Here is a 14,220-nt window from a genome sequence, read left to right as displayed (position 1 = left end):
AAATAAATCTTGTTCTCCCAGACTGAGTTATCAATCAGTACACAACGCGCGGCAAAGGATTTATTAAAAAAAGAAAACAGTCTGAGAAACGTCTGGTTTACGTTGTATATAGATATAAGAAGATGTGGTATGAGTGCCGATGAGACAACTCTCCATCCAAGTCATAATTTGTAAATGTAAACCATTAAAGGTCAACGTACGGTCTTCAACACGGAGCCTTGGCTCAAACCGAACAGCAAGCTATAAAGGGCCCCCAAAAAATTAGTAATGTAAAACCATTCAAACTGGAAAACCAACGGTGTCTAATCTATTTAAAAAAACCGATATACTTGCATATAAATCCATATACAATGAAACGGTTTTTGAAAAGTGGACCGAACGTTTTGACCACAAGATTTTAACAGCCAGTGCAGGACTCGCACGAACGTTAGATTTAGTTAGAGGGGCGATATTCTGACGCGTTTTTTAATTCTTGGTCACCCATGTTTAGAAAGAAAGGGGGGAAATCCAAACAATTTCCGACCAACCACAAACGTTGTTGCAAATTTGACCTTATGACGTCAAAGAATTTCCCATAATGCAATTATTGCATATAAATAAAAAACTACTATACCAATTGAATAAAAAATATTGCATTCAAATGACATTTTATACCAATTGAATAAAAACTATTGCATTTGAATGAAAATTGTACCATTTGAATGAAAAATTATACCATTTGAATGAAAAATTATACCATTTAAATAAAAAATATTGCATTTAAATGAAAAATTATACCATTCAAATAAAAAAATATTGCATTTAAATGAAGAAATGTACCAATTAAATTAGAAATATTGCATTTAAATGAAGAAATGTACCAATTAAATTAGAAATATTGCATTTAAATGAAAAATATCAAATTTTTGCAACCAATACCATGCCATATTAAACAGTAAATTTATAAAAATTACCATTTAATTGATATTCATGTCAACACCGAATTGCTGACTACTGGGCTGGTGATACCCTCGGGGACGAAACTTCGACCAGCAGTGGCATCGACCCAGTAGTGTAATAAGTTATCAAAGTTACTAGGCTTATAATTTGATACGCCAGACGCGCGTTTCGTCTACATAAGACTCATCAGTGACGCTCAGATCAAAATAGTTAGAAAGCCAAACAAGTACAAAGTTGAAGAGCATTGAGGACTTAAAATTCCAAAAAGGTGTGCCAAATACGGCTAAGGTAATCTATGCCTGGGATAAGAAAATCGCATTAAAATTGCAATATATGTTTCACAACCTACATGTTTAAAACCAATTTTCAGCATGAACATGAAAGTTACTTTTTTTCACATACTGTTTCTCGAAAATTCTGAATTTAATCGAATCTGGTCTAACCGTTAATTCAATTGCAATTTTACTTTGCCTCACCATGATATGATTAGATTCGCAGAAAAGCCTGTATCTGACTTTACACACACACTGTTGATAAAGTAGTTATACAGTGAAAGAACTACTTAGACCGTTCAGCAACCAAATCCCCTTATGTTTAGATAAATTCAATATAAAGTTATCGGTAAGGGTGCTGACCATTCAAATATAAATAACAATGTCGCAAAATGAAAAATTATTATATGATAAAATGTACCCAGAAGTACTGAAGTGGACTGATTTAGGTTTTACGTTTGTTACAAAAGTTCAAAGTTACAGAAGGTGAAATATGGCTGAAAGGGTCTTACTCAACTATTTGTGTTATGAATCAAACATCTTAAAATTGACATACATGTTTTGCCACATTCAATTGAAAAATTTATTTGAACGATTTTTTTATTAAAAAAACACCTTTTTATTAATCACGCATCTGATAACATTTAAATTGAATTTGCAAAGCTGTAATTAAAGATGAATATTGTCAGTATAAATAAAACAAAAAATGTTCCAGACATCAATAATACAGCAACATAACCAATAAAACGCGAAAATCAAATTCAAGATTTATATTCGATCCTCAACAATTCAAAAGTTATAGTGACAGTATGTCAAATTTTTTATCATTGCAAGACTAAAATAGACAAAATTACAGATCAACACTTAATTTTCAAAAACCGAAATAACAGGAACCAAAATATGACATTATTTAGGTACAAGTACATGAAAAAAAAAATTAAAACGCTTGATAAATTTCATGTGTCCGAAGCGGTTTTCCTTGATTTACCGATACGAAGAACCCTCAAAGCCAAATATTTAAAAGCCAATAATGTATAAAAACAGAAACAGTTCAAGGGCTTTGACACCAAAAAGGACATACAATAATAGCCAAGTCCATCCAAGGTCAAATTTCCCTGAGGGAACCTTAATTCCTTAATATTTGTTAATTCAAAAACGGACAGTCTCCGCAAGATTTGTTATAAATCATGTCAGTACCGACGTATTGACTACCAAGCTGATAATACCATCGGAAACTTATAAAACGGAAGATAGGTTAAAGTATTTTTCAAGGCCTCACCAGTAGTTCATCTCAATTGAATATCAGTTAAAATCAGAGAGGCGAAAGATGCCAAAGGGGAAATCAAACTCATCAGTAGAAAACAAACTGGCAATGTCATGGCAAAAAACCAAACACGGCTAAAAGACAAACAACAGTATATAAAACCTAACATAGAAAGCTAAAGACATAAATCAACCAACACAAAAAGGGGGTGATCGTAGGTGGTCCTAAATGGTAAGCATATCATGCTCTACACGTGATACCTGTCTTGTTACTCCAGTAATTTATTGACAAAAAAATGTAAAATCACAAAAATATTGAACTCCGAGGAAAATTCAAAACGGAAAGACAAGTTAGATTAAGGTATAAAGCATCACACAATAGCGGATTAATAGAGATTTCCAATAAAATGACATACGTACGTAACTCGACGTACGGACCTAATACGTCGCTCAAGTTTAAACAAACTATTCCAAGACTTTTAAAATCACACACTGGAATTTTCGTCCAAATAAAATAATTTTATCATGACGAAAAATGATAGAAATCATGCATTTTTATTTATCACGTGGTTTTCCAGATTCCCGCCTTTATTTTCACTGACATAAGATCACGTATAAACACACGTATCCCATACCTTTCATACGTACGATCTGAGTTATTAGTATCTTTCATGGTTTTGATAATGACAGTTATTTTTCAATATACTTTTTTTCTGTCTTTCTTTATAGTTTATCTATCTTTTTATTATATTTGTTGCGGGGAAAATATTTAGAAGGATATTTTTCTGACAATTTCAGAAATATCGAAACCAGTTTGTCAGAATCTGTTTCTTTATAAAAGCTGAAAATTGGGATAAAACTATCGCTTCCATTTTTAATTTCTAAACAAAAGTATTTTGTATTTATTATAAAATGTTTGATAAAACAATCCCTATATATGTTGTTTTTTAAAATTAAGGTGTGTTCGATGAGGAATTGTTCTGTATTAATTTGTTTAACGGGAATGCTATCGGAGTCCAAATACAAAAGATATTTCCAGGCAATTTTTTTTTATCCCTTGAAGTAAATTAACTTATACTATTTTATCCATTTTATTGATAAACAATTAAAAGGGGGTCACCGAATTCATTTTACTGAATAAATCATTACCGGAAATGTGTAAGGTAAGTAACATTGAACAACATAATATAATAAGATTTCGTTGCCAGATGTGGATCCAGGATTTTGAAAAGGGGGAGGGGGGTATAGGCAACGTTAGAAGTGGAACAAAAAATAGAAGTATTAATAGGATGTAGGGCCATATATATAAGTGTTTGTTGCATATGTATTTTACATATGCATATTTAGGACGGAAAGATGAATATGAACCAGACTTTGTATTATACCGCAGGAAGACATGTCATCCTACCTGGAATCATGATTTTGACCACGGACCGACCAATCTTTGCTCTAACTCTTAAATATTGCGTTCTAGGCAGAGAGTGATGTAGCTTTCATTGGCTTAATGAGGCAACCGCCTCACCAAATTTTTGCCCATTAAAAAAGAGAGATAAAGAGAATTATATACCATGTACGTCATAGTATAAAGTATACTGAATGACGACGGTTTAAAACGTTGACTGCTTTACTCTTTACTCACTCGTTTAATGAATGGCTATTATTTATTTTGAATTTATTGAACCATAAAATTAATTTTATGGTTCAATTAATTCAAAATAAATAATAGCCATTCATTATAAATAAATTTCTATCAAAAATAAAGCTCTAAGAGCTTTTTATATTATTTATATTAAAAATAACAACGTACACACATGTTGGCGTATGAATACACAACGTCAGAGTGGGCGTGTCGCCATAAAAATTGACAACATTGAAAATAAAGGTAATACTTTTAACCAATCAGAAGACAGTAAATACACCAAATTTATTTATTCCTCAATATTAACGTCTTGAAAACTTTCTTTCATAAAATGAACAAGGCAGATGCAAATATCTTTTTTAAGTAACAGACAAAGTATACCTCGAAAAAAACTGATTCAAACAAGAGGTCATAACTGTGAAACTGATATGATGCTTGATTTTTGTTTTGAAAACGAACTTGTTACTTTTGGTGGACAAAGGTTTTCAACAGACACTTGGCATTCCTACATTTTATGTAGTACTCTTCTACCTTGGTTAATATAAGCAAGACTTCATAGTTCACCCAGGTTTTATCATCCATACATTTTGACAAAAGCTAAACGTATAAAGTTAAAAGACATAGTGGATCTTAAACTTAATATTCCCAAATCTGTGCAAAGCATTTTAGAGGTCATACATATAATTCTGTCAATTATTTTTGTTTTGATCAGGACCTGTCTAACTGAATACTGAGAATTAAACCCTTAACAAGCATTTCATTGACATTTATTGATTTAATGCGCACTAAAAATATTATTTCATGATAAAATTCCACAAATCTGGATTTTTCATAGACAGGATCTTTTTTCCAGTGTGTGACCTATCAAGAGTATGATTACCTACACCTATTTTGCGATTCATATTTTCAATTAACTGCCCACTCCCTATTGCCATTGATGTCCGTCAACCAAGGTGAGGCTTTGACTGCCAAGATTCAAATCATTTGCCTCACCAGAAATAAAATTCAAGTTACGGTACTGTCGATTGATTGATAGTTGGTTGTTTAACGTCCAGTGGCAAATATTTCATGCGTAATTAACGTGTAGAGAGCGTGGCATTCTCTCTACAAGAGGCATCGGATTTAACGTCCCCACTTTGACCGGATGGGACTGCGAACTTGTACATTCCGCACAACCAAACGGACTCCCCACTTTGACAATGGTTTAACTGGCGATCGGAACAAGACGAATAGTGACCATATTTCCATTCCTCCGATCACCTTTGAGGGGTTACTGTCGAGGCGAGAGCTCGACCAAAGAGACAGTTATGAATATGGAAGATACATGTACATGTACGTGTATTAATCAAAACATATGCAACAAGAATGTGTGGCCTTAAGACACCGTGCCCCTTCACATGATCATATTTCCATGTTAAGTGCACCACTTAATCCGGGTCAAACTCTAATTTGGTAGATAATTTTAAACGTTTTATATTTTGAACAGAACGGAAGAACGGACGGATGCACAGACCAGTAAATATGATATCCCCTTGCTATCATAAGTTGGTCATAAAACTAAAATGATCATCTTACTTTACAAAACTTCAATCAAATATTCCGTACATGTCCGTTTTTCATCCGTATTTGTATAAGTTAAACGCCAAACATTTTAGAAAAACAATTTTTAAGAGCAATGGCGTTAAATTATGCATACCTTTGTACGGGCTCTTCCTAGAATCCATGCATCATTATAATTAAAGACAAGATATAAAAAAAATTCAGTAAAGTGTAATCATATTTTTTCTTGAAGATGCGGCCTCATAAATTCTACGGAAAGGTGAAAAAGTACTATCAGAAAGATGCATCAGTGATCTGAATTTTTACTTGTGACAAAAGTATCTTGAAATAAATTATAGAAGTATGCTAAAAATAGAATAGAAGAAGCAAGTCGTGTACACCTTTTACATTCCGGCGTGTTTGAAACTTGTTTCAATCTTATTACTTTTAAATCAAAAATGAGAATATGATCTCGCTTCAGATTCCATTATTTTTATTTTTTCAAACTTAATTTTGATTTAGTAGCTTTAAGAATTCATCGTTTGAGAGATAAATATATCGGTCAAGTGAAATGACGAAGTAATGATCGGTGCATTTGATTACCGGTAACTGAATTAATTATTCCCTTGAAAGGTTGTTGTCAATGAAATCATCCCAAATTTAATAACAAAATATGTAAAGAATCAAAATAGTAGTTTGTGCTAATTTTTAAATAGCATCTATTCCAACAAAGTATGTGTATTCAACGAGCCACATATTCATGCAGTCTATAGTCCCCTCCGTCATCCTTCAATGCAATAGGCCGAGATACGGTCAGATAGGTTGGTTATGTCGAGTAATGTTATTTTATTGGACATCTCTAGTAAGTGACTCTATGTTACCCTTATAAGACATCACTACATTAATAAACCATTGGTCATGTAAATGTTCTATATTTTCTTACCCTGAAACTTGACTGAATGTGTTATTTTCAAATAAAAATAAATTTTTCATGACAAATGATAGACAATACTATTACTTGTATAAATATAAAAGGTTTTCACCTGTCCTAAGTCAGGAACCTGATGTTCATTGGTTGTCGTCTGTTTATGTGGTTCATAAGTGTTTCTCGTTTCTCGTTTTTATATAGATTAGACCGTTGGTTTTCCCGTTTGAATGGTTTTACACTAGAAATTTTTGGGGCCCTTTATAGCTTGCTGTTCGGTGTGAGCCAAGGCTCCGTGTTGAAAGCCGTACCTTGACCTATAATAGTTTACTTTAATAAATTGTTACTTGGATGAAGAGTTGTCTCATTGGCACTCATATTACATCTTCCTATATTTATAAAAAATGCGCAAAAAGCAACTTTAAAAAACTAAAAAAGGGCATCACGAACCTCTTTTACACAAAACATGGGGTGATCTAAGGTCTAAGGTACAGCGTACGGATAAGGAGATCCAGCCAAGTGGCACTCATCGTGTTGCTTTATTACGTCAAAGTGATATATAAGTCAAATTCGGTAGGTCACATTCAAGGAAATGACAATTGAAAAATACGTCGACATCTGTGACACAGATATTCTATAACGGTCAACCAACTCGTGTTTGAGTTCGTCAAATTTTCGAAAGGATGATTTTAGCTTCACCACTTGAAATTTTCGATTTAATAGCTTTCTTATGAGCAGCAACCACTATCAAAGAAATCCTGATAGGTATACTCCATATGTATGCGCTTCTCAAATATTACTACATAGAAATGAAAAGTTCACCGTTCGGAAGCTGAAACTATCTCTTTTGTCGTAAAGTTTTGTTATCAACCGAATTGACAACGAACACAATAAACTTTGGATCTAGCGCAAATGAGTTACGGAGGCTTAAGTTTGTTTCTTAAGGATAAAAAAAATAGATCTGTATTGTTTACTGCAAATATAGGTATTGTAAAACAATAAAGCGAAAGTGTTTTCGTTGTGTCTTTGTTAAATTTTTGACATACACCATAAATAAAAACTATAAACTTATTCTTCACCCAAAAAGGTTACTATTGAGTTTCCATAGGAATAACTATCACTTGACTTTGTACTTAAATTCAAATTTGAAAAGATATATTATCACGTAAATCGCTAATAAATGTAGCTTTAACCATGCCATTGCATGACTATATGTCGTATATTTGGTTAGTTTGTTGCTGAATGTTTAAGTGGGATTTCTTGTGCAATAAATGAATCCAAAACATTATGGGAACACAATGATATCAGTTATAGCTTTCGATTCAGTACGTCTGTTATAAAGTTTGATATTTGATCCTTATTTCTCAAGAATTTGTACATGTGTACGGTGTGAACATTCTAGAATATTTTATCTTAATTTCGTAGAACGCTTTCCTCAATTATTCAAGTACAAAATGTAGCTATAAACTTGTTTAATGCTTTAATTTGTATGCTCTGATATTTTACAGTTTGCTTGCATGTGAAACGTACAGTGACCTATAATTATTAACTTTCATTTGGTCTCTTGTGAAGAGATGTCTCATAGGCAATCATACCACATCTTCTTACTTTTACCTTCATTCCTTTAATAGATAAACGAAGACTAAGATGGCGATGATTTACTTACCATCTTTCCCTTTTCTGCAGCATTATTTGCAGAACGACGAAAAAGGAGGCGTTAATAAATTACGATATAACCTACGTTTTTAATTCGCATTATTTTTTCAGATTTACATGGCCTGTAGTGGCAATGACAGTGATTTTAGTAAGTTTATAATTTACCATTAACGAATAAGTATTTATTGGCATTAATTGTGTTATAATTTTTTAAAATGTCGATTTTCATTAAAAGAATAATTACGTTCGTTTATGTTTCAAAAAGTCAATATGAATAGATGGATATTGACATTAGTTAACAATTTCTTTTAGGCAAATTAAGGTAACATTACATTTTTTGTAAAAAATGCATAAGATAAAGATAAAAGATCTTTATTTCTTTTTCTTTTATTTCTTGAATGCAATTGATCAACTTCTTCAAACAACTCATCAAATTCTATAAGGCACATGATTTATCTGTGTGTCGAAAATACATGAAATTTGTTTCAATTTGTCTATCTTTCAACTCTTTGTTATTGCTAACAAGTACAGTGGCCTTTATTATTTGAATTTTGAATGTAAACGTATTTTAATATACCTCAGAGATAAACTACTGTATTATATTCTAATCTAATATCAAGAGATTTATCCACTTTTAACATATGGTATAGGTGTATATTTGACCTGTTAATATTATAAAAGCGTGCTTTGTTGGTTGTTCTTTGTTGTTGTTCTTTAACGGTAATAGTGTACACATAATTTTTCATCTGTTTCTTTGTTGCAGTTGGTTTTTCCTCGGACATAGGTAGAGCATTGCCATTAATACACGTACCCCAATATAAAGGTTTGTTTGTTTATATATATATATATATTAATGTACAATAACAGTTCCTAAATAAGAATATAATAGTTTATCTTAGTTAATGATACTTTGAGTTTGTTTAGAACTAAAAGTTTTGACAAAGAGTTGCATTCATTTTTTCCAATAATAAACTATCCTTTTTTATGCAGCTACGACATTGCACCACTATATCACTGTGTCTAAACTACCCCGGCAAAAAATGTTTGGACTCGATGGTATCTAATATCCGGCACGGTGACGGAACATCAATAGATAGAGAAAAGGTAGTTTTCTGTTTATTTATTTGTTATTGTTATGATATCGAAGAATATTTATACATATACAACTATTTTCTATTGTGAGATGTAATATTTTCTACAACCGTTCTAGATTAACGGAGAAATAAGTAAAAATGCACGTCAAAATGACGAATTGAGTGAACCTTGCCTCGAATTTGTTTAATTTCTCCTTAAATTGTTCACATGGTACGGAAAGAAAGGTACGGAAAGAAAGATTTTGACATGGAGATTGCAAAACTAGTCACTTTGAACACCTCAATACTTGTATTTCTGCGTATGGATCGAAAGAAATGGGTCATGTCAATATGGAAGCACCCGGTTTTGTCAATGTGTACAACCCGGTTTTGTCCTAGATTTCACAAGGCAGAACCCGGTTTTGTCTAAGAAAAAAAAGGCATAATCGCATAACATAATTGAATTTCAGCAATTAGGAGGAAAAAAGGAGTTTGGTGGCAGGTTGGAAAACGATTTCTTACAGAGGACAACTTATTATGTATTGAATCTGTTAACACTTGAATTCCTACTATATTGGAACAAAAATAATTATAATTTTTCTTTTGCATTTAAAAAAAATACTCTAACTGCGAAATAGATAGAAATGAAGGTTAAACCGCAAATTAAGGTTTAAGCTCTCTATACGTTTTTTTTTATATGAATTATGTAAATTTTAGTGTTTAAACTTAAAATTAGAGTTTATGGTCTTGAAAATTGACGAACGCACATTTGATATGCGATTTTCTTGCACAACAGGATGGTTATCTTTATAAGTACCCCAATCTACCTAGGGGTAAAATATTTCCTATGATCGTTTAAAATAATACTTCTTAAGGCTAAATGTTCAATATATGGCATGATAATCAGACAAATGTATATATGCTTGCAGAATCGCCATCGAAAATGAATGTTTATGGTGAGAAAAGGATTACAATAATCATGCATTAAAAATCAAATCCATCTATCCCTAATTGTAACTATAATACTAAGTATAAATTAGTATAATAGTCTCAGGCCATCGAAAAAATGCAATAATGATTATTTTATTAATAGTTGTATAAATAAACGGTTCTGTTATCTCTCCATTGTGGTATGATTATCGTACATTGACGTTGGTCAATATATTATTGACAATATATAGGGACGGATTCAGGTTTTTTCAAAGTGGGCATAATTCAAACAGCTTAAATACCGCAGAGCGTAGCGAAGCGAACAATGTTTTGGACGAATTAAGCTAAAAAAAATCGTAAAAAAAAGATTTAATATTTTTTGGGCCATCAAAGGTGGGGATGGGGGCATGTGACTATACGCCGCCTGGATTCGCCACTGATGTTATAATACTAAATCGTATACCAACTTAAAATTTTATAAGAAATAAGAAAGCAGGGACACCCGCGAAATTGGATGTATGTGAGTAGGATTATCATGTTTATTCTAAAAATTCACAAAAAATTGATATTTTGGAATAGTCGGAATGCGAGACCAAGGGATGTAGGTTCGTGGCGGCTTGAACTATTTGTATGAAGCTTCATATGTCAGAAGTTAGAAGGCCTGACTGCAACATACCTCGCACACAGATCTTTTATGTAACGATGTTTCTATCTGTCATATGTCCATTGCCCTTGACCTCATTTTCATGGTTCAGCGAATTCCTAACAAAATGAATAGCTGATAATGGTTGATATCTATGATCAAGGTTAATATTTCGTGTTCAAGTCCGTATCTCTAATACCATAAGTAATAGGTCAACTATATTTGCTCGTATGGCGCATATCACTGTTTAAGTGACCTTGAACTTATTTTCTTGATTAATTGGTAAATGTTCAGTTCTTTTTTTGGTTGGTTTTAATGATTGTAATGTGTTCATGTCCGTCTGGCAGGTTTCATCAGACCTTGACTTTTTTTATGGTTCCATGAACGATGTTAATTTTATGAGATACTTTTATTAAATTATTTATCTTACAGACCTTCAAAATAAATTCGATAACGATCATTCCAGCAGTCGCGACATGTCAGTGCGTACAATCACTCTTGTATAAATAATACGTAAAAAAACCGCAATTGAAGTTGTTTTGCCATGTCTGATTAGTTTATCTCGTTTTTTTTAATTCAAGAACGGTGCAATCTTGTTCGGAATTCTTGGTTGGTTTTAGCTCACCTGACCCCAAGGGAAAAGTGAGCTTTTTTCATCACTTGGCCCCCGTCGTCCGTCGTATTCCGTTATTTTTTTACATAATCTTCTCCTCTGAAATTACTGGGCTACAATACATTTAAAAAACCTTATCCACAATCTTATGTCGGGTTTAAAAGGTCTAACGAACTTATGTTTAATTGTTTTTCATCATCATTGAGGTATCTAGTTTAAAAGGTTTTTGATGACCCCGCTTGTCAACAAAGATGGCCGACATGGCTTAAAATAGAACAAAGGGGGATGCAAGTTTTGTATATTATTTGAAAACAGCTATAGATAGAGGACATTTAACAGGGGCAGATATGTTCATAATGTTGAGCTGTACCATTTGTTCATCCACATCAAAACTCTCACACGAATTCTTATAGAAGTAAATGTCCTTGAATGACAAATTTCTCTTTTTTTTCCATTTTTGTCTATTATCTTGAAATATATAAAAGCCATAGCAAAAATGATCAGCAAGACAATATATACGAATAAGTCGACTTGGTCGATATCCTTGTAAAAATTAGTGACATTTAATTACGATTTTTACCATTTCTTTGCGTTTTTGCCAATTATCTTACAAATATCTTCTCCTCTTTAACAATTTAATCAAACTTGGCCACACGCTTTATTGAGGTATCTGGTTTGAAAACCCACATGATCAGCCATTTGTAAATTTATTTTTTGTTTCAGGGTACCAGTGTTAACGTTGCTTTTCATAAAATAAACAAAACCGGGTTCTATACATAGAAAAAACCGGGTCATTGTGTAGTAAACAACATTGACAAAACCGGGTGCTTCCATTTTGACATGACCCATTTCTTTCGTTCCATACGCAGAAATACAAGTATTGAGGTGCTCAAAGTGACTAGTTTTGCAATCTCCATGTCAATATCTTTCTTTCCGTACCTTTCTTTTCGTACCATGTGAACAATTTAAGGAGAAATTAAACAAATTCGAGGCAAGGTTCACTCAATTCGTCATTTTGACGTGCATTTTTACTTATTTCTTCGTTAATCTAGAACGGTTGTAGAAAATATTACATCTCACAATAGAAAATAGTTGTATATGTATAAATATTCTTCGATATCATAACAATAACAAATAAATAAACAGAAAACTACCTTTTCTCTGTCTATTGATGTTCCGTCACCGTGCCGGATATTAGATACCATCGAGTCCAAACATTTTTTGCCGGGGTAGTTTAGACACAGTGTATATGCAAGTGGACTATTCATCTCTCAGTAAATAATATGTCCACCGCTTACAGTGCTGAGAGATGCTGCTGCTCACAAGTGAGCTCTTGGAGGTCGAACGCTCATAAAAATGTTTAACCCCATCCCATTATTTATGTGTCTGTCAAAATTCAGGAGCCTGTAGTTCAAAGGTTGTCTTTGGTTCATGTCTGTCATATTAATTTTTCGTAAATTGTTTTGTTATAAATTCGGCCGTTAGTTTTCTCGTTTTGATTATTTCATATTTTTCATGTCGAGGCCATTTATAGCCGACTATACGGTATAGATTTTTCTCATTGTTGAAGACCGACCGGTTGCCGGTAATTGCTCACATTCACTTCATTTGAACTATGGTGGATAGTTGTTTCATTGGCAGTCATACCACATCTCCTAATTTTTATATTTTAGACCAAGGACTTTAGATTAAGAAAGCTAAATTATCTATATGATTTCGTTGTTTATCTATTACAGATAGCTCCGCTCGTGATATATTTTTACTAACAATTATATTTATTTTCTGTGGAAAAAGAAACAACAGAAGGAAACTTAGATAACCATCGCCTTTTCACTTTCAACAAGACGCCGCTTGTTGGTTTGGAACGGCTGCCCTTTCGTACCGTCTAATTTCAGGTTTATTTTTAGCTCATTTATATTTATTTCTTCTGTAGTTTTTGCATTGTGTTTTGTGGTTCGTTGATTTCTTTTACTTTTTATGTTGGTGCTCCCTAGGCATCCTCGAAGTTTGTTAACTGGATCAATTTTGCCGGTGTCACTTATAGTTGAAGAAGTCATTTTGTTCATACACCTCAGGTTCCAAAATAATTACACCTTATTACAATTAAGCAAACGGGTAACGCTAATGACAAGTCAATATTCCTCTAATACTTTAGCGAATTTTAAAACCCTATATACAAATTCTGTCGGGATCTGCTATAAATCTGTCAGGAATTATCAGGTGAACCGGTTTAGAACAGTCTGCAGCGCAACACAACGGGTGCCACATGTGGAGCAGGATATGCTTACCCTTCTTGAGCACCTAAGATTACCCCAGTTTTTGGTGGGGTCGTGTTGTTTAGTCTTTAGTGTTCTATGTTGTGTCTTGTGTACTATTATTTGTCTGTTTGTCTTTTAATTGTTTTTAGCCATGGCGTTGTCGTTTATTTTCGATCTATGAGTTTGACTGTCCCTCTGGTATATTTCGCCCATCCTTTGACACCTTTCTTGAAATGTCTGACAGAAGCAGTTTGGGGTTTTTTTTGGGGTCTATTCGGCTCATCAATGAGGGTATAATTTTTGGGAACTTCATAAGTGAAGCCTCGGGCATCAGCGAAAAGACATGAATTGTCGAAATGCGCATCATGTGCTCTTGAATGTGGTTCCGTTAATGTTATTTGAACAATTTAAAACGTATAAAACAGTTCTGCTCTAAAACAATTATTTAAATTGTTATTAATATTTATTTT

The sequence above is a fragment of the Mytilus californianus genome, unplaced genomic scaffold (genome assembly GCF_021869535.1).
Source record: "Mytilus californianus isolate M0D057914Y unplaced genomic scaffold, xbMytCali1.0.p SCAF_53, whole genome shotgun sequence".
Lineage (NCBI taxonomy): Eukaryota > Metazoa > Mollusca > Bivalvia > Mytilida > Mytilidae > Mytilus > Mytilus californianus.
This window is presented reverse-complemented; position numbering follows the sequence as displayed.